This window comes from Candoia aspera, chromosome 2, assembly GCF_035149785.1.
Source record: "Candoia aspera isolate rCanAsp1 chromosome 2, rCanAsp1.hap2, whole genome shotgun sequence".
NCBI lineage: Eukaryota > Metazoa > Chordata > Lepidosauria > Squamata > Boidae > Candoia > Candoia aspera.
This window is the reverse complement of record NC_086154.1, coordinates 77,415,070-77,436,614: the sequence shown is the minus strand read 5'-3', so window position 1 is coordinate 77,436,614 and position 21,545 is coordinate 77,415,070. Positions and strand designations below refer to the sequence as shown.

The window sequence follows — 21,545 nt, the reverse complement described above, 5'->3', positions numbered from 1 at the left end:
TGTTCTAATTTTGGTTGTCAAAGAAACTCCAGTTCCAATTTTTTTCTTTTTCTTCTTTGGTGTTGCAGGGCTAGAGCAAAAGACCGTACTGTGGCAAAACAAATAATTTCATTTTCATAAAATGTAACAGCAGGCAGAGAAGAGAGGGGAAATGTTAGATTTCGATAACCAACAGATCAGACTGATTACCCTTTTGAACAAAAGAGGAATCTTGAGGGTTGGAAGACCCTTAGTTTTACCATTTGCCCAGTGAATTGATGCATTCAGCATAAACAGATACAAAAGTTCATGAAGCCAAACCTTTACTCTTTTGCCTTAGCTCTACCACATTCCCACACAAGTATCTTCCTCCTCTTAAGGCTATCCCACCACTTTGCACAATGGTCTCCCAACTTATTTATTTGAAATTTAATGTCTGTTCTTCACAGAAGAGGCTGCCAGCACTGTCCCATTGCATCACAATCTTTAAAATAAGGTTTTAAAGCAGGATAGCTCAAAATCCTGTACTGATTTCTATATTTGTCAAATTTGCCCCCTAATATCTCTGACCTGACTGCACATTTTGCTGTAGTCTGAAAAGAAATCATCTATTTGTGATTTTCTTTTGATAGACTATAGAAGAATGGAGGGTTTTTTTTTCTGAATATCATTCTAGATCCAGTGACATCAAACTGGATTGCTTGACCTATATTATATAAGCATCTTCTAAAGCTTCAGATCAGATCCCTAAACCAGACTGCGTAGTTTCTATATTTACATTCAAAAACCCATATACCCATAACTCTTCAGATTGTTCACATTTGAATTACACTTTCATTTGAATTACACTTAACTGTTCTGTTATGCCAGTAATAGATACTAGTACTGAAAGAGAACCCAATGGCTAATTCTCTGCTCTGTGTGCATATTTCTCTCCATCTTATCTTGCAAGCAACACAAGTTGTTTCCCTCACCATCTCCATTCTCTCTTAGGCTGACTGGATTGATCACAGATCAAGTTTTGTAACAAAGCACCCCCAGCAGATAGGTTTTATTGTTTCAGTTTTCCATGGGCACAATAATCTCAGCATAAGATAATAGATGCTGGAAGAACAAAACATGCTGACTGAAAAGCTACAATTGCCATAGGCTGAGAGGGTCAAAGAAGTAGAATAAGGTCTGTCAGAGTCTCAAGCAATCTCAGTTGGAGCACTTGCACAGCAACTGCCATTTCTTGGCATGGGGAGACTTCCCTCCGTTGACAGCTGCGTGAATTTCAGCTGTTAAGTCCTACTTCCCTCGGTCAGAGGTTCTGAGTGGCCTTAATACCTAGGAGCTGCTAGCCAGGGGATTGTTAAAGGTTGAAACGTTTTCTGTGTATGTGAGCATTTCTAAGAGCAGGAATCTAATCTGACCAAGAAATAATGAAGCAGTTTTTATTATTATAACTGAAAGGAGATAGAGATAGGCAAAGCCTAGCACCTTGCTAGCTATGACCTATGAAGAGGAGACACCAAAAGCATCTGCTCTGCACATGTGGGGCTGGAAAAAAAACAACAGAAATCAGTTCAATTTAATTAATTACTTAACTAAAATGATTAAATCAATTTATTTTAATTAATAATTAATTCATTAATTAAATTCATTGATTAGAAACAACAGAAATTAAATTAAATTATTTAATTAAATTGATTAAAATTAAATTAAATTAAAATTTAATTTAATTTAATTTAATTAGCAATCTCTTAGACAAAGAATAGGCAGAATGTTATACAAAGAGGAGTCACAGAAAATCCTTAATTTACTTTCTGCATCCTACTGTCCCCCTGTGGTTGGTAGGTCTTAAGGTACGGAAAAATCAGTGCCATTGGATTTGGAGCTCCAACAAGGGTGATGCTGGAGATAGGAAGAATGTGGGTAGGAAACGCTGCCTAAAGAATTCTGGTTTTTTGTGAGGACCATATTATTTTGTTCCTGATATTATATTGGGATGGAAATATTTTGCAGTAACTAATTCTTGCACTATTCCTATATGCTAAAAATACCAACTACCAGGGCTGCAGAAATCAAGATTATCACTAGATAGCAGCAAAGAGTTAGACTTTTCTCTATCTCTTTGTTTCCATCTAGTGACTGTCTAGATTTTTGCATCCCAGATCCGATAACCCTACTGTGTATCTCACGTCATCTTAGAAAATGTAAAAAAGGTGTTACATATTTATCTCAATTAAACCATTTATATTTAATTGGAACTTTTAAGGAAAAAATAAATATGTTCTAGCAATTATGAGAAATATTGGAATAGCAGCACTAATTGAGACGGTTTAACTCTCCCTATGCCGTTTGCCCTGATTAATAGCAGTTGGAAGGTTTGACTCTCCCAGGCTTGCATTTAAATATTGTTTCTTTAAATTCCTAAGATCTACTCACAGATTCCCTTTCACATTTTCCTGTTTTCAACTGTTCACTTGTTTATTAAGAAAAGGGATGGGTAAACTCAAGATAAATTGATATTGCTAACAGCAGATGGCAGTATGATAACATTTTCCTTTAAAAATTTTAAATTTGTGATTCACGTCAATATTCAGAGGGAAACTAACACCTAACCCCTTGTCTCAGGGAATCAGATTTTGTGGGGGAAGGTGGCGATTGGTTGGCTGTGCTAGTTCAACAAATATTTTTAAGGATATCTTGAATTTTAAGGACCCATGTGCAGAAAATATAATCAGAATTTTAAACAAAATTCTAAAAAACATACATCTGTTTCAGAATGTATACATATGTTAATTAACTAATTAACAGGGTTGATTTTAATTAATTAAAAATGTCTACCTATTTCTACCCAGCAACCTATTTCTACCCAGCAATGAGTTCAATAATCATTACTCGGTAGTAATAATTAGTGGTAAGACAGCACAGAGTTCAATAATCTGTATGCGCAGAAAGTGTGTTTAGAATTACAGCTGTGGAATATTTAAGACTAGCCATATTTTTCTTTCAGCTTGCTCTTGTTCTGCCAACAGTCTTCTCAGCCAGCCTGGGAGACACTGGAGAAGCCTTTAACTCAATGATATAATAAAATAAGCATATTGCAAAGTATTATCTCTTGGCACTTTTCATCCTGTCAGATATTCCTGTGGGGTTATCCTTGCCCTCAGCTGCCACAGCCCAACAGAAGTAAGCCCTTGAATTTAATTTTCGATCTGCTGTGCACTTCCCAGGTCTGTTTTGTTCCTATAGTATATAACTTAGCTTAGCACTACAAAAGGCAAATTGCCACCACATTTAGTCAAGCATAGAATGAAGAATGGGTGCAATGTTGATATTATCTCCAGTTATTACCCACCCTCCCCGGCCTCCCTGCACTCGTGCCCTTCTGCACCATCCAGCCCCCAGCCTTCCTGCACTCATGTGTTGCCTGAACCAGGCCTCCCAAGCCCTCCCCCAGCCTCACACGCAGCCTGCACCAGCCCTCCTAGGGTCTCCCCCAGCCTCCCCATGGCACCCTGAGCCTCCTGTGGCACCCCCGTGCTCCTTACCTGTGACTCTCTCTGCTTCCCGCTTAATGACCCGCATGTCTTGGGGTTATGGTGGCAACTGGGACTGCCGGGATTGTTGTTGCCAAGCGATGCATCATGCTTTAAGACCGCATCACTTAATGATGGCAATCCCAATCCCAGAATAGTGACTACTATTTGACATAACATATGGTTGTGTAGTGCTTCACATTTGATGAGGTAGGTACTTGAAAGCACATGGAGTTCAGTTATAGTACCCGTATCCAAGGCTTTAAAGCAGCTGTTTCTGTTCTTGTATCCAATGGCAGCTGCAAAGAGCAATCAGATGCACCTGCTTTAAAGAGTGAAGACAGGTGTTATGCTTGCATTCCTACCTGTACTGAAGAATCTTCTTAGAATCAAGTTTAAAGACTGCACAGCCCTATTATAGAATGTCTTTTTACTTCTAGGTCAGTAAGCCCTAGCTACAGATAAAACCACTCTCAAAATACAGCTGAAGAACAATAGGGAAATACTAGCACTTGCTTTTAAAAAAGTGTGCCATAAGTCCTGATCTAGGTGGCTACCAAGTCATGTTAGTCCTCATGAACAAGATTATTTATGATACTCTACTTGGAGTTATATCACAAAGAAATCAGGGCATGGGAACTAAAAATTTCTGGGAACAGTGAAAACAGTTTGAAAGCAATGGCAATAACAAAGGGGGGGGGGTTGCAATTTCTTTCTTTTTTTAAACTTCTACACTTGTTTTTGTTTTAGCCACTTGCTTTTATCCAAAATATCTAAAACATAAGCTAGACTGTATAGTCTGCTTTTTTATCTTGGTTGGAAAAAGACTGTTTCTTTACATGCTTCAACAACATTGTTAAAATCATGATTATTTGTTTAAGTTACTCACAGGCAAGGCTTTCATATGGAAAGAAGAATTATCTCTAGTTTCAAAATTCTTTCAGAGTGAAATAGGTTACCTTTGGGCAAAAATATATGACGGAGATGATCATGCTATAAAATTCATTATCTTTGTTAATGTGTCACTGAATCTGTATGGTAAAGAATAACCATGAAGAATGAAAGCTTGGTTGCCTACTGCAAGCACAGCAGTCAAGCCCATCTCCTGTTCAAGGTACAGCATTATTTTAGTACAACAATATGTACGGATTCTATATGCTTAGAATAAACCCCCAAGCCCTGTTCCCGCTGCAGCTATTTTTACATACTTAAGCCAGAGTGGGCTATCAAATGTTTAGACTGGAAAAGAGAGATGTAAATTCTCCCCAAGAAGATGGATATTTTTGTCTTTTGTGACAAGTATGTAGCTTGCTATACCTCATTTCTTTATATTTGTTTAGTACAACCAAATATGGAGAGACTATCTATCTGGAATTTTGTTGTTTATTCGTTTAGTCGCTTCCGACTCTTCGTGACTTCATGGACCAGCCCACGCCAGAGCTTCCTGTCGGTCGTCAACATCCCCAGCTTCCCCAGGGACGAGTCCGTCACCTCTAGAATATCATCCATCCACCTTGCCCTTGGTCGGCCCCTCTTCCTTTTGCCCTCCACTCTCCCTAGCATCAGCATCTTCTCCAGGGTGTCCTGTCTTCTCATTATGTGGCCAAAGTATTTCAGTTTGGCCTTTAATATCATTCCCTCAAGTAAGCAGTCTGGCTTAATTTCCTGGAGGATGGACTGGTTTGATCTTCTTGCAGTCCAAGGCACTCTCAGAATTTTCCTCCAACACCACAGTTCAAAAGCATCGATCTTCCTTCTCTCAGCCTTCCCTATGGTCCAGCTCTCGCAGCCATATGTTACTATGGGGAACACCATTGCTTTAACTATGCGGGCCTTTGTTGTCAGTGTGATGTCTCTGCTCTTAACTATTTTATCGAGATTTGTCATTGCTCTTCTCCCAAGGATTAAGCGTCTTCTGATTTCCTGACTGCAGTCAGCATCTGCAGTAATCTTCACACCTAGAAATACAAAGTCTTTCACTGCTTCTACATTTTCTCCCTCTATTTGCCAGTTATCAATCAAGCTGGTTGCCATAATCTTGGTTTTTTTGAGGTTTAGCTGCAAGCCAGCTTTTGCACTTTCTTCTTTCACCTTCATCATAAGGCTCCTCAGTTCCTCTTCGCTTTCAGCCATCAAAGTGGTATCATCTGCATATCTGAGATTGTTAATGTTTCTTCCAGCGATTTTAACTCCAGCCTTGGATTCCTCAAACCCAGCATGTCGCATGATGTCTTCTGCATACAAGTTGAATAGGTAGGGTGAGAGTATATAGCCCTGCCGTACTCCTTTCCCAATCTTAAACCAGTCCGTTGTTCCGTGGTCTGTTCTTACTGTTGCTGCTTGGTCATTATACAGATTCTTCAGGAGGCAGACAAGATGACTTGGTATCCCCATACTGCTAAGAACTTGCCACAATTTGTTATGGTCCACACAGTCAAAGGCTTTAGAATAGTCAATAAAACAGAAATAGATGTTTTTCTGAAACTCCCTGGCCTTTTCCATTATCCATCGGATATTGGCAATTTGGTCCCTAGTTCCTCTGCCTTTTCTAAACCCAGCTTGTACATCTGGCAATTCTCGCTCCATGAATTGCTGAAGTCTACCTTGCAGGATCTTGAGCATTACCTTACTGGCATGTGAAATGAGTGCCACTGTTCGATAGTTTGAACATTCTTTAGTGTTTCCCTTTTTTGGTATGGGGATATAAGTTGATTTTTTCCAATCTGATGGCCATTCTTGTGTTTTCCAAATTTGCTGGCATATAGCATGCATTACCTTGACCGCATCATCTCACAAGATTTTGAACAGTTCAGCTGGGATGCCGTCGTCTCCTGCTGCCTTGTTATTAGCAATGCTTCTTAAGGCCCATTCAACCTCACTCTTCAGGATGTCTGGCTCTAGCTCACTGACCACACCGTCAAAGCTATCCCCGATATTGTTATCCTTGCTATACAGGTCTTCTGTATATTCTTGCCACCTTTTCTTGATCTCTTCTTCTTCTGTTAGGTCCTTGCCATCTTTGTTTTTGATCATACCCATTTTGGCCTGGAATTTACCTCCGATGTTTCTAATTTTCTGGAAGAGGTCTCTTGTCCTTCCTATTCTATTGTCTTCTTCCACTTCCACACATTGCTTGTTTAAAAATAATTCCTTATCTCTTCTGGCTAACCTCTGGAATTTTGCATTTAATTGGGCATATCTCCCCCTATCACTGATGCCTTTTGCTTTCCTTCTTTCTTGGGCTACTTCTAGTGTCTCAGCAGACAGCCATTTTGCCTTCTTGGTTTTCTCTTTCTTTGGGATGTATTTTGTTGCCGCCTCCTGAACAACGTTGCGAACTTCTGTCCATAGTTCTTCTGGGACCCTATCTACTAAATCCAATCCCTTAAATCTATTCTTCACCTCCACTGCATATTCCTTAGGAATATTAGTGAGCTCATATCTAGCTGATCTGTGGGTCTTCCCTAATCTCTTTAGTCTGATCCTAAATTGTGCAAGAAGAAGTTCGTGATCGGAACTACAGTCAGCTCCAGGTCTTGTTTTTACCGACTGTATAGATGTCCGCCACCTTTGGCTGCAAAGGATGTAGTCAATCTGATTTCGGTGTTGTCCATCTGGTGAAGTCCACATATAAAGCTGACTCTTAGGTTGTTGGAAGAGAGTGTTTGTTATGCACATTGAGTTGTCTTGGCAAAATTCTATCAGCCTATGTCCTGCTTCGTTTTGTTCTCCCAGGCTATGCTTACCTGTAATTCCAGGTGTCATCTGACTGCCCACCTTAGCATTCCAGTCTCCCGTGATGAAAATAACATCTCTTTTAGGCGTGTCGTCCAGTAGGTGCTGCAGATTCTCATAGAACTGCTCTACTTCAGCTTCTTCAGCATCTGTGGTTGGGGCGTATATTTGGATCACTGTGATGCTAGATGGCTTGCCCTGAATTCGAATTGAAATCATTCTATCATTTTTTGGATTGTCTCCAAGCACTGCTTTAGCCACTTTACTATTAGTTATGAAGGCTACTCCATTTCTTCTGTGGTCCTCTTGTCCACAGTAGTAGATCTGGTGGTCATTTGATGTGAAGTGGCCCAGTCCAGTCCATTTCAGTTCACTGACGCCCAGAATGTCTATCTTTAATCTTGACATCTCACCAATAACCACATCCAATTTGCCCTGGCTCATAGATCTTACATTCCAGGTTCCAATGGTGTGTTGATCCTTAGAGCATCGGATTCGCCATTCACCACCAGCACCATCGGCCGCTAGCCGTCCTTTCGGCTTTGAGCTAGCTGCGTCATCACGTCTGGGGCTAGTTGAACTCATCCTCTGTTCCTCCCCAGTAGCATTTTGACCATCGTCCGACCTGGGGGTCTCATCTTCCGATGGTATACTGACATATCTCTGGTTGTACTGATCCATTGAGTTTTCACGGCAAGAATACTGGGGTGGGTTGCCATTACCTTCCCCAGGGATCACATTTAGTCTGACCTCTCTGTCATGACCTTCCCATGTTGGGTGGCCCTTCATGGTTTAGCTCATGGCATCATTGAGGTGCTCAAGCCCCAGCACCACGACAAGGTAACAATCCTTTGCTGAAGCTATCTGGAATTACTATAGATAATTACTATAGATACTATACTATAGATATATACTATATAGTATACGATATACTATATATACCATATAGTATAGTATATATAGATAATTAATGTAGATACTACAGATATCTCATCCTGTTTTAAGGATCAATTCTTGTGTGAAAGGAAAATTAGCAGAAATAGTGAGCAATAGTGGAAGACACACAGGACCAAATCAGGCAATAACTGCAGCACTGTTAGCATCATAATTCCAAATCAAATTAATCATGCAGGATAACCATATAGAGGTGAACAATGGCTTTGCATTTCAATCTACACAAGTATTCAAAGTTATTGCTGATTGAAAAACAGAGGGGTCTAGAATATGCATACATGACATATACCTACACATTTTACAACTATAACTCCTGATCACAGGAGCTGGAGACAGGAATAAAAAGGAAATTCCTCTTCTTCATAGAGCTATATAATGTGGATGCCTATCTGAGCAGTTCTAAAAGTGTTAATATTTAAAGAAATGGATTAGTGCAAAACATGGGAAAAGGAACAGCTGAAGTCCAGAGCCCAGACATCTGTAGTGAGGTGCAAACTTTTATATGCCACAAAACAATCTTAGTGTTGGTTGATCTCAGTCTGGCTCTAATGCAAATATTGAGGAGCTGGAAAATTTATTAAACATATAATCACAATAACTAAAACATCCAGAAATTGTATGGTATGTTATTATGGAAAAAGAGAAAGAAACTAATAGTGGGTTTTCATGCTAGATCTCACATCCGACTCAAGTATCTACACTTTTACAGGTATTGCAGATTCTATACACTTGTAAAATTAAAATGTGGGGATAATAATGATCAAATTTTAAGACCAAAAAGCTCACTGGTATTAATATACAAACCTCCTTTACAACAGCAATTCCAACTCAGAACCATGGAAGATTATGTTGTGTTAAAGTTAATGAGCTGGATACAGACTTCATTAAACTCAGTTGCACAAAAAGTAATGGGACTAAAAGCATGATGAAATTTTCACACTGATTTTCATTAAAGGATTTAATTCAATTCTTCGGCCCAAATAACCCTGAAAGCAGCTTATATATAAAACTCAGCAGCAACAACAGCACGGAAATACAAACCTTGAGTTTACAAGTTTACAACATGTAAGACTGTAAACTAGGAGAAAGGGGAGGGTAGAGCAAAGTAGAAAGTTCAGACCCCAATTATTACAATGAAGCATGTTATATATAATGGCAATCTAGATAAAACTCTTGGACAATGAGGATACTGAAATGGTGGATATCTTCTGCCTTTTACAATCAACGGCCAACCGTAAAGGAACCAAGAGTCAAGAAATATACCACAAACAAGCACTTGGTTCAGTAGCAATGAAAGTCTGGGAAAAGATATTCAGTTTATTTTATTTATTTGTTTGATTTCTATAGCCACCCATCTCAACAAGTGATAGTTGCCAGGATGTGCCTATACCTACGAAGGCCAGAATTACACAGGCATCATTCTCTCTGTGACAGTCTGTGGAAGTTGGACTTTCAAGAAGCAGGATAGAAATATTACTGCTTTTGAACTTTGGTATTAGAGAAAACTCCTGAGAATACCATGGAGAGCTAAGAAAACAAGTGAATCCATTATTATTTAACCCAATTTGTCTTGATATAGCTTTTTTTCTTCAATTCCTATGAAAATGCTATTAAAATGTCACATTTTGTCAATGCTTAGGCTACATCTACCATTACACAAGTAATCTTTTCACATTTTTCCTTCTACCCTTGCAGCTTCCTGGTGATTCTCAAAATCTGCTTTAAAGGATCCCCAATTCAACAGAATGGTTTTAAAGGCGTGTAGGGGCACTCCTTTCCAACAGCAGATGCTGATCCATCAATGGATGGAACACAGTTCTACTTCATCCACTGTAAATGCATCCTAGGGAGGAATGTCCGAAAGCTTTGAGGTTGTAATAGATTTTCATCACCTTTCTTCTGAAATATTGCGGTCAGTTGGATGCTTTCACTTTGATCACCTTAGTTTCCACATATAGAATTTTCTTTTTTGGCTTCAAACCAAATATACAAATAAGGAGACAGAGAGAGTTCATTATTTTCTCTGTTGACCACAGATTAGTTATTTGCCTTTAATTAGTAACATACTAGAGTGAATTCTGGAACCTGTGGTTCTTATTGTACTGTCCCTTTAAGCTCTGTGAGTATGAGGTCACTTTGTACTTTGAAGGCACTTTTGCGGGGAAGGGAGACAGAGACTGGAATCGAGTTGTTTGAGTTCTGAGGCTGTTGAAAGTTGTCAAAGAAACTACTGCTCTGCAGTCATAATAGGACTCTGTGGGATGTGGATAAAAAAACAGATTTGGAAGAGGCATATTGAGATTCTCTTCTGTTGCTTGCCTGGTGCTGAAGAAGATGAATGTGAACTGCATCACCCAAGACTAAAACTGAACAGACTGCTTAAAACCTAGTAATATGGGCAGCCTTCAGTTGGATGATTTTGTAGCTGGATGGGTAGGAGGTAAGTGATCCATGTGGGATACTGTGAAAAGACAGCAAAGGAGTATTAAAAAGGGGCACAGATTTAGCTGGATGTTAATCAATTCTGAATTTAACAGATTGCACACATAGTTCAGTGTATTTCTCAGCCACTTGTATGGTTCCATGTGTATAATACACCCCATTTTTGAAGAAAGTATCTTCTGAATTAAGCCGTAATTGCTCATTATGAACATTCAGCCCTGTGATTTTTCAAAGGTACTAGATCCATAAATGACAATTGGTTCAGGAGAGGAAAACAAAAACAAACAGGACTAAGGGTAAGTGAAAATTACTCAGGTTCCTTCCCCATTTTACTCATGACTCTAATAAAGATTCAATAGAGATTTCCTAAATTAATTGAGCTGTGAAGTCAGATCCTGATGTTTAGACCGCTGGGAGAGTGCTGTCTAATATCGGCCAGTCAGAATTCTCTGTTCAGCCACTCCCTTCACGAGCTGTAGAGATCAGGATAAGAAAATATGGACAAATGCCAACATTTTCGATCTCTTTTATTACCAGTTCCCACCTTATTGACAATCTGAAGCGTTCATCTCAGTGGGTTGGACTCAAATACTCTAAACAGAATTCTATTCAAAAAATAAAATGCTTCAAACCCTACAAATAAAGGGTGATAAATGTTCCTGAAGAACTCCTTGAAAGATTATGGAAGGTGATATAAAACATTTTAAAGGATAGGAAGGAAATGGGTGAAAATTGTCATCCTTTTCCATAGGATCAAAGTACTGTTTGCAAATATAAACCGTTTATAGAAGAACAGAAGAAAGAACTCATTTTTGTAAATGGAAGATCTTGCTTCTACTTACTGAAGAACTTCTACTGGTTTCTCAAATCCATTCTTGAGCACAGCTAAATAAAATTCCTCTTGGTGCTTTACTGACAAAAGCACTGGATGTACATTCTCAGTTTAGTTTAATGTTAGCTCAGTAGTACACAAATTTTCAGCAAATGGTCCAACGGATCTGGTATGTGCAACGACTGAAGTTGACAAGATTGGAAACCCAGAAAGTAGGGAACAGACAATCTGGTTGTGTAAACATAGTGTAGATGTGAATTGCTAAACTGCAATGCTTCAGTGAAAGGACTTAGAGACAATAAACACACCTATTTGTAAAGGTTATGAATTTTATAAGGCAAAGCTTCATCAAAGATCACCCACAGAAATAAGGATATGTGGCTCCCCTTTCTCTTGTTGGGAACCCCTGGAGAATGACTATGGAGGTACCATCTGCCAATGGCAAGCATAATTCATCTTCTGTAGTTCAGATCTATGTCAAAGGAAGAATTACAAGGCACTTACATACTCACTACATGATCTCCCAGCCATACACACACCTGTTATGAAGCAGACTCCATCAAGGTTAAGGTTATAAGCCTGAGTAGCAAGTGGCAAATATAGGTGATTATCCCTAAATTCCCAAACTATTCCATGGTTAGTATATAACAGAGAAAGATAAGTTTGTTGTGTACTTAGAGATTGTACTGAAGCTCACAAAAGGCTTTAAAGTAGAAGATCCTACCTGCCCAAAGATCTAAGCATGGCAGTTGCAATGGTTCCACATCATTCATGTTCTTTTCAAAATGGTAAGTATTCTGGCATGTCCACTGCAATCCACCTTACCCCTTTTAAAATTTTGCTCTCTTTTACTGCCTATGCTTGCTAGAATAGACTCTGCATCCTGGGTATATAAGCATTTGATCTTAACATACAATAGTCAGATTATTAATAGGACAGTTAGTACAGAAAGTAATACTACAGGATGCCATGCCATGTTTAAGCCATTTCAGTGTGGAAATCCATCCCGTAAAGATGTTTCACCTATGATGCATTGAAAGGTATATCCCGGGTGATTCTGACAAGTTTAACTTGTTCATACTGAATTTTTAACATCTTTCCTTTATAATTTTATTTTAGTTTCAATATATGCACTTTTCCAAAGAAGTTGGACTATTTGCTACGTTAAATCCCATGGGGAATGTGAAGTTCCACCCCTCTACTCTCATCCTGATGTCTTTATTTCATATTCAATAAATATTTAATATTCCATGGTGGTGTGGGTTGAGAAATATGACCCTGACACTCCTGAATTGTAATTTGGAATATGCTTCCATTTTCCAGGTATACACATCCTATTCAGTTATCAGTTATTCAAGGGATAACAAAGTTATTTGCAGAATGCTCAAATGGAGTAGTGTGCACGGGATAGAGACATTTGGGGAAATCCCATTGTCTCCATTGGATGGTCATGATACAAGTGCTGCTGGTGGTTAAATGTGAGTTAAAATGCCCATTTACTACATTTGGAAGTAGGAGGCATGGGTTAGTGGTGGTAGCTATACCACTGATGAGACCAGTTGCTAATAGCTTTTAACAAGAATTTTGTCTTATGACTCTAGTAACTGTTATCCAATTCCAGTTAGTTCTAGTATCTATATGTCTTTCCACTAGCAGACCTTCCCCCCACATATTGTAAACTGCCCAGAGTCCCTCTTTTGGGGGGAGATGGGCAGTGGCAAAATTTGAAAAATAAATAAATGTCCTATTCTAGTTTTATTAAATTTCCCATCTGCATTATAGTTCATCTAGCCATTATGGTGACATTATTTAATTCTTGTCAAATAATAGTAAACAGATATACAAATATTCTTTGTTTAGTAACTGCCTCATTTAGCAACTGTTCACAGTTACGATGGTGATGAAAAGGTAACTTTGTGACCAATCCTGACACTTACAGTCTTTGCAGGTCTGTAAAGCAATGGAAAGCTGAAGTAAGATCATAAGAACAGTCACAGTTTCACCTAGTGACCGCTTCACTTAATGACTGAGTTGCCAGACACAACTGTGCTCACTAAATGAGGATTACCTGTAATGTTAAGTTAAAATTATCTATTACTATCTGTACATCTTGATGAGATATAGCAGCCTCCTATAATAACTGCTTTTCTATTATTTGGCCTTGGTTTTTATATGATGTCCTAGTGACTCATTTCTTTTCCAGGGCTTCTATTTTCTAGGTAGTTAATTATCTTAATTTCATTCCCGACTCCATCTACTATGATTTTTCCAGGACTGCACATTTCATCTGCTTAACCTGGAATTATACATTGTCATCACCTATTGAGTATATTGAGTTTCAATGATGTATATGTTAAAAGCAGAGATGTGTATGGTGACATGATAAATATGTCTTTGCATGGCTTCCATTACTTGATGAAATTGCTCCCTTAAAAAAATAACTCTAGAAGGAGGGAAAATTATTAACACATGGGCTTGAATCCAGTTAATATAGACAAATATATAGTCATGTCCATTTGATTCCCTCTTAATCTTTTCACCTGGGAATTATTCCATCCTGTAGTAATATACTTGGTGTCACTGGTTATCCTTTGCTGTTTAAACTAATATTGGAAAGTAATAATTTATGTCCTTTCTTTGTAAAGTCTGACATTAAGATCTTGTCAATGCAATTATAATAATCAGTGCAAGACTCACAGTGACCTGTTCCAAACCCCTAGACAGAACCTCCTGGCAAGAGTTGGGCTATTCAAATACCCTTGTGGCAACACCTGGAAAGTTTCCCAGGTAAATGCAAATTGATCCGGAGATGTCAGACATTCTTCCCATATACTGCAGAATCATGTGGGGTCTGCTAAAAGAGCAACTCCCCGGTGGTCAATTTCGGACTTTTAAAACAGCATGTGACTGAAAACTACTTTAAATATCTCAAACAAGTTTAAATGTTGAAAAGTCTAAGTTTACATCTGTTTTCTTTTTCTAAATTCAATTGCAAAGAGGGTACCAGAGGTAGCAGGCCAACTCCATTGTGGAAGGCATTTCTCACTTCGATTGGGAAAGCTCTCTTTCTTTTCATTTAATAGCTTTCTGTGATTATGTCCAATAGCATCTGCAAGCAAGCCAAGATTTCATTGAAATGGCAAAGCGTGTCATGATGTCATGACACAAGCCCCACCCCTTATACGCTTGGGGCAGAGTTTGCCTCATGATACCACAACACAGGAGTCATCATTTACCTTCCCTCTTGCCTTTCTGGTGGATGCCTGTGAAGGGATGTAGATCTGACCTTGGGAAGAGGGAAGGACTGAATGAGCCATTAAGAGGGAACTTTCAGAAAAGATTTCTCAGAAAGAGGAAAGCAAGAGAAAGACAGAAATAACTGCACCTTGATCATGGTTAGTATAAAATGGGTCAGAGAGAAACTTGGAGAGGCTTTCAAGAGTCTGTTATTCTATCCTACTACAATAAAGAGCATTCCTGGAATCCCTGCTGTGCCTGTTGACCTTACCCACCTCAAAGGCTGACAATGCCCATGATTGTGTCTACTAAAAGTGAAAGATTGTGACACATTTCCTTTCCCAGATTATGAAAGTTGATGGTGTATCTTTTGCTCATGGGTTCATTTTTGGGACGAAGAAAGAAATAGAAAAGAGAAAGTACAACTAGTTCAAGTTTCCTTTTCTTTTGTATCATAAGAACCCAAGACAGGAAAGTAGGGTTCCAAAGAAGAATAGGAAATATACTCTTACAGACTTGTAAGGTCTCTGTCCTTGATTGGATATTCAGTATTTTGTCCTGTCCTGGATTGCTGAAAAAGCATTAGATCTCAGGGCCTTTCTTCACAATCAAGTGGCTTGTGGCCTCATGATAGCAAGCATTGTAACTCCTTCTTTAACAGTCACTGTAAGACAACTTCTTGTAAAATGCCAGCTGCCCTTGGTTGCAGTTTTTTGCAGCTTGCCTTTTGTTGTAATTTCTGTAGGATTTCTAGAAGAAATTGTCAGAACATACTGAGGTTTGACTGCAGTGTGTGTAGAAGATAATTGGGAGAGGAATCTGGAGTGGCGATACTCTTAGCAAATGAACAATTACTATTTTTCTGTTTCTTCTATTCATTAAGCACATGTTCCATATACAAGTAAAAGTAATAGGGACTCAGAGGCTCTTTTGCTTTAATTTGAGTGGTAAAGGTTATCATGTATTTTGCAAACTCTCTGCTTATTTCCATGACCCAAAGGTCAAGGGAAACATGGAAGATCATGGTAAACAGATATGAGTTTAAACTTTCTTTTTTCCTTTACCTATATTCACGTATTATAACTGGTCCATCCCAACATGCATACAAACATACATACATACTTATGTATTTATTTAAATGTGTTATGGCCAACTCCAATGGATTTAGGATTGCATTGCATTTGTTAAGCAGCCTAATTTCATGTACTCAACAGTTTATTATACACATGCCTTTAGGTACTATAAAGGTTGCTGGATCCCAACATGACCAAAATAATGGAGTTACAATTAGCAAAGTAGTGTTTTATTAACTCCTGGGAGGGGGAAGAAAATGATGTTTGTATTGTCTAACTCCAGCCATATTATACATAGCAGTCACAAACTGCTCCTGACCTGTATTCATGCTGGTTTAATTCTAAGCTGCTTTAAGAAAATCCTGTCTAGACTGAGGTAATTTGGCAACACCTTGCAAGTTCATCAGTCCAGACAGCAGGTTACCATGCCCTCCCATTGGACAATTTTCTTGCTGCTATGTCCTCCTACCTTTCTGTTCCAGGAAAGAAATGACCAATTGCTTTCCTTCCTGTGGGTGGGACTTGTTTGTTGTTGTTTATTCATTTAGTCGCTTCCGACTCTTCGTGACTTCATGGATCAGCAGTGGGCGGGACTTAATGGACATATATACTTTTGGGTGTGTGTATCTATATATACATGCACATATACACAATGTTAAATACATATAAAGGCAGGCATAACAACCAGCTTTAAAATAAAAGATTTTTCTTACTGTTGTACTGGTTTCTAGTATCTTCTAGAGCTTGTTTACCAGTAATACCACAGGACTGCAGTGGTTCTGACACTTGTCTTGCGAATAATACTGTGGGATGCTGATTTGAAACCCAACAGAAAAAAGTTTGTGTACTGTTTTTCTTTCCCTGAGCTACCTACAGTTCCCTGGGATTTTTAAAAATAATTACATGGTGTACCATTTCATTCTTTTTCCAGTCACTTGAGATATAAGGGAATGATCCCTTTACCTCAAAGGTCTGGAGACGCAAGTGACTATACAAATGATGAAACAACGTACTGCTGGACTTTAAAATAAACTAGACAAAAGCAAATACATCAAGGGAAAAAATAATAAAGTAAAAAATAATTTCATTCAAAACACTTGAATGTTTCAAATTCAATTTACAAGGCAAGTGTTATTATTGCATAATTGGTAAAGATAGCTCTAGAAGACATTAGAGACTTTGGTAACCATTGAGTTAACTAAGAGGGCATTCCTGCCTCTGCAAAGTAGCCAGTGAACTGGTGGGGTTAGCCTGTAATGAAGTAAAGCACCCTAGTCAAAATTGAGAGGTTTGCTTCAGGAGATATAAGGGGAAAAGAATAGTCTAAAACCACAGCAGGAAAATGTGACCAAAGGTCACATCTGCAGTGGGAGGGGGATGAGTACAGAATGGTATCATCTGTTCCTGCTCTCTAAAATTTTTTACTGGCCTCTTCTGGCTATGGGGCAACCTGGCAGTGTAGATAAGCCATTAATATCAAATCAGTGTCAAACTGATTCTGATTTAAGATCATGACCAAATCTACCACTTGACACTGTCATCTAAAAGATGAAAGTATAAAATGTTATAACATACCCAAAAGCCAATCAAACAAACAAACCTAAGAAATTAAAAAAACCTTTCAACCATCAATAGACACATAGAAATAAACCATATTTACACGCCATCCAAAAGAGACAACAAAAAGCTATGAAGGAAACAAAAAGACTAGAACACATCTTCTCCAGCAACCAACACTCAGATAAGCAGGGATTAACACCAGACAAACGATCAAACAGAGAACAATACCCTAATCAGGGAACTACCAAGGAGAAAACCCCACCCCCACCCCCACTGGCAGGGCAAGCCACTGTATATAAGCGGGGAGCAAACCCCACACTCACCAGCACTGATGATGTTACCTAGCTGGGTAATGAAATGTCTGCAAGCACACAACCAGGCTCAGAGAGCACCAAGGACTCCACAGTTCGACCCTGAGCTACATATTTGCTTTGATGGTAAAGAAAACCTGTGTCAGACTATAAAGAAAATATATTTTACGAAAACTCCACATTAACTTCCATTGTTACACTTTGCATAAGTGCTTGTAAACATTCTGTTCCTTTTTCTGTTTGGTTCCTGTAGTTTCTGAACTGCCAGGTACTCATTTGAAAAATCCCAAGGCTCAACACTTTCTCAGTGTTGCTGTTAAAGAAAGCACATTTCCTGGCTGTCAATCTAGACAGGTCACATCTCTGAGATGTCTGGTGACTCCTCAGACATTATACACCGTCAAGCTGTAAAATGCTATCGAATTAATGCTATGGAAAATGCAAATGACAGCATTTTCAGTATAGTACATTTACAGTACATTTACAGTGCCTTTCCAGTACAGACAACAGTTATACTGATGAGTTATTAGCAGCAAGTGTCATTTACTCATATAACCAGAAATAAACCTCTCCTTTTGCAGCACATGTATCCTATGATAGAAATGTGTCTGCCTTGCAGGTTATCCTTTATATCATAAGCATACTATGCACCCATACTAAAAAGATAATATATTAAGTGGCTGTTACGGATCATATTAAGAGAAACTAAAGGAACCAGTTCAAATTCTGTAACTGAACTATAGATAATCATTTAAAAGGTTTACTAAAAGGTTAAACACTATCCAGCAAATTACCTGAACCATGAATCCAAGAAAAGAAAATTTAAGGAAGAATGAGTTAAATCAAGCAATCCCTTTAATGGAGTTTCACTTATGGAACCTTCCTGCAAGTGAATTAAAGTTAAAATTTGCCATTTGCCCCTGATAATTGGAGTGGCTCTCCAAATGAGCACTGGATGTGGCAAAGAATGTTGTAGGGGGGAAGAAAGAATCAATTAAAATAATATTCCCCCTTGTTCTACACTTGGGTAGTTGAAGTCAGCATCTAATTAGACCATTTTGTTTAATGTTCAAATCATTTTGAATAGCAAGGTTGCATTTCCATCTTAAAGTAATGCTTTGTGGCACAGTATCTGAATCTGGAATACAGATACTGTGTTATGGAACTTAAAAAAAACTCCATACATTTCTGGTAAACAGAATCATAGATACAACATAGGAGGAAGAAACAAACTCACATGTTTCCTAAGAATGGGCCTTAAAAACCATGTGTTCCCCAACAGCAACTTCTGCTTCCTTCCTACTCCCTTTTGTGCTGACCTGCAGTGGCTCCTATGTGCTTTTCTAGTGGCCATCTATGGTTCCCATTGTTTCCACGGTTCGCATAATTCTGCCAGTGGGAGCTGAACAAGGGAGAATTGTGATTAGTTATGGTGACACAAATGCTGGGAGTCAATAAAAAAATGTTGTTTTGTTGTTGCTTTCTTTTTTAATGAAACCCTTTAATTATTATTTTAAATTCCAGGAGCTGCAGGTGTAATTGTGGGACATCCTTTGGACACAGTAAAGGTAAGTGTGTGGGTGTGGGTATGTGTATGTATGTGCATATAATGCAATACTTACTCATGTAAAGAAATCATTCAGTACTAGGGAGAATGGAGATACATTGTTATATATATTTTGCATGATTAACAGAACCTAGAAAAATACAATCCTGGTTTAATTACAGGGTACATTCATAAAGCTCACATCCAGTATGTGATTGTGCTCAGTAACACTTTTTGGGGGGGCGGTGAGGGGAATCTGCTACTAAGACAAATAACTAGGACTACTTAAAAAAATACTGGCAATGCAGGGCAGAGATAAACCAGAGTGACCTCTATACTACATGCATACAAGAAAATTAATAAACCTTTTTTGCCCCATTTCTGCCAAGGGGATTAAGTTCATATTATATTGAAACTCGGATTTTTATTTGGAAACTTGATTCTTTGGGGAGGTCATTTTTTTTTTACACTAACTATAGCTTCAAAATATCCATGAAGAAGTTGGCTTTTGAATAAGTATGTTCCATCAGAGTTCAAATTCTTGATTTAGCATGCTGTCACCATCAGTTTTTTGGATCTGTTATGGTACAACTGAAGAATCACCTTGGTGCATTTTGATGGCACAGCAGATTAGAAGGAAACTTTTATTAATGTGGGAATAAACCCTGAGATTGTAACAAGTTTATTTTCTTCATTCATGGCCTCACACACTTTGTGGTGCACACTGATGCAATATGTAACAATTACTAGGTTCCCATGAATAGGATTGTGGTTCTGTATGCTTGGAGGATTTTAAACACAAAAGTGCCAAAGTACAGTGTTTGGTTGAATGCTCCCCCTTCCTGTAATAACTGTGCCAAAGAACTAATCACATTTGCGTGTTTACAATTTGCTGTGCTGTCCGTGAATTTGTCTGGAAGTAAGTATTGGAGGAATATGTGCTTCCCAGTTCTGCCAAATGGATGGCTTTACTGTCATTGCTGGTAGTGCGTGCTAGGAGTCAACAATAGACCTTGTGGGAACATTTTTGCTACGTTTCCTACTTTTGCTTGGGCACAGCCAAGAAACAAGCAACACATCATTCAATACAACTGTCAAGCTGGCTCCTTCTTTACTATTGGATCTTGATGCAGCTTGGGAATGGCAACTAGGCAGCTTTGTTACACTTCCAAATCAGTGAGGGAAAGGAAAAGATCTTAAATAGTGAATTAAGAAGTGGAGTCATCGAGTAATTCAGTATTTACTGATGAAGTAGCAAAGGTGCATCCTGAGGAATAAGGGAATGAGAGTGGAGAGCCGTGCTGAATAGCTCAGTGTATTTGAATGTGGATTATGTTCTAGTACAGCAAGTCTCTTCAAATCAACAAATAAGGCATATAGACCATGCTCCAAGTGAGTACTTTGACTCTTTGCAAAACTTTGAGCCCAGTTAGAAATGTGCCAGATTTCAATAAACAAGAAAATAATACGATGGCCAGTGAGTAAGAGGAATTTGGGAAGCAGTTTCAGTATAATCTGGATTTTAATGTTGCTACATTAGATTGATTTTGAAAGTAGATGAGTGAGTGAGGTGTTCTGCTTTCACAGTTACTGAGCTGTTGATTTTATGAATAGCAAATCTGCTTCCTAAAAAAGAAGTTTCACATGGACTGCTTTTTTTTTTTGGCATAGACCTCAATGCAGTAGTTAATGTTTAAATTTCTTGTAGGTCATCTGCGAATATCCTATACAGACATTCTGTGAAATATTCCTCTCCCACAAAAAAAAAACAAAGGGGGGGTGATGATGAGTCTACTTATTCCAATAGTGTGTCATTACGAAAGCAGCAGTGTACAAATAACATTGATCACTAATTAGTTGAGTTAGTGCCAGCATCTGCCTAGGCCTAGACCCAGACCACCCACTCTGAGCTACAAAGCCCCTTGGCTCTCTTTCTCCTCCTTTGTTGCTGAAGTTTCCTCTTTGCTTGTCTCTTTCAGATATCTGAGCAGCAAGAAAAGCTAGAAGGCACAGTCCACATACATTCTCCTTTATAATGCAAGTTGGGGGTTCAGGGATAGGGCATCAAACAGAGTGGAGACAAAAGGAGACAAGATCACCCTGCTTTGCAGCTCCCCAATATCTGGAGCTGATCGGCTGGTTTTCCTTATCACTACTGGCCTCCTGCTATCCTCTTATTAGTGGATTTTCTCTCCATAGATAACATTGTGGTGTTTCTTGATAAGGTCTAAGAAGATATAAAACAGCCATTTGTACTACTTATGCTGTAGTCTGTCTGTCTGTCTGTCTGTCTGTCTATCTTCCAGGGAATTCAGTAAGTTTATATCACATTTGCTTATCAGAAGAGTC

At 38.6% G+C, this 21,545-nt stretch overlaps 1 long non-coding RNA gene across 1 annotated transcript; it reads left to right on the top strand.

The window, feature by feature from the left end:
• The first annotated feature begins 10,372 nt into the window (after nt 1-10,372).
• On the top strand, nt 10,373-21,418 carry LOC134492291 (uncharacterized). The gene is made up of 3 exons (XR_010067420.1): nt 10,373-10,635; nt 19,175-19,218; nt 21,176-21,418. It is a non-coding gene; the product is annotated as an uncharacterized LOC134492291 (long non-coding RNA).
• Nucleotides 21,419-21,545: the final 127 nt, after the last annotated feature.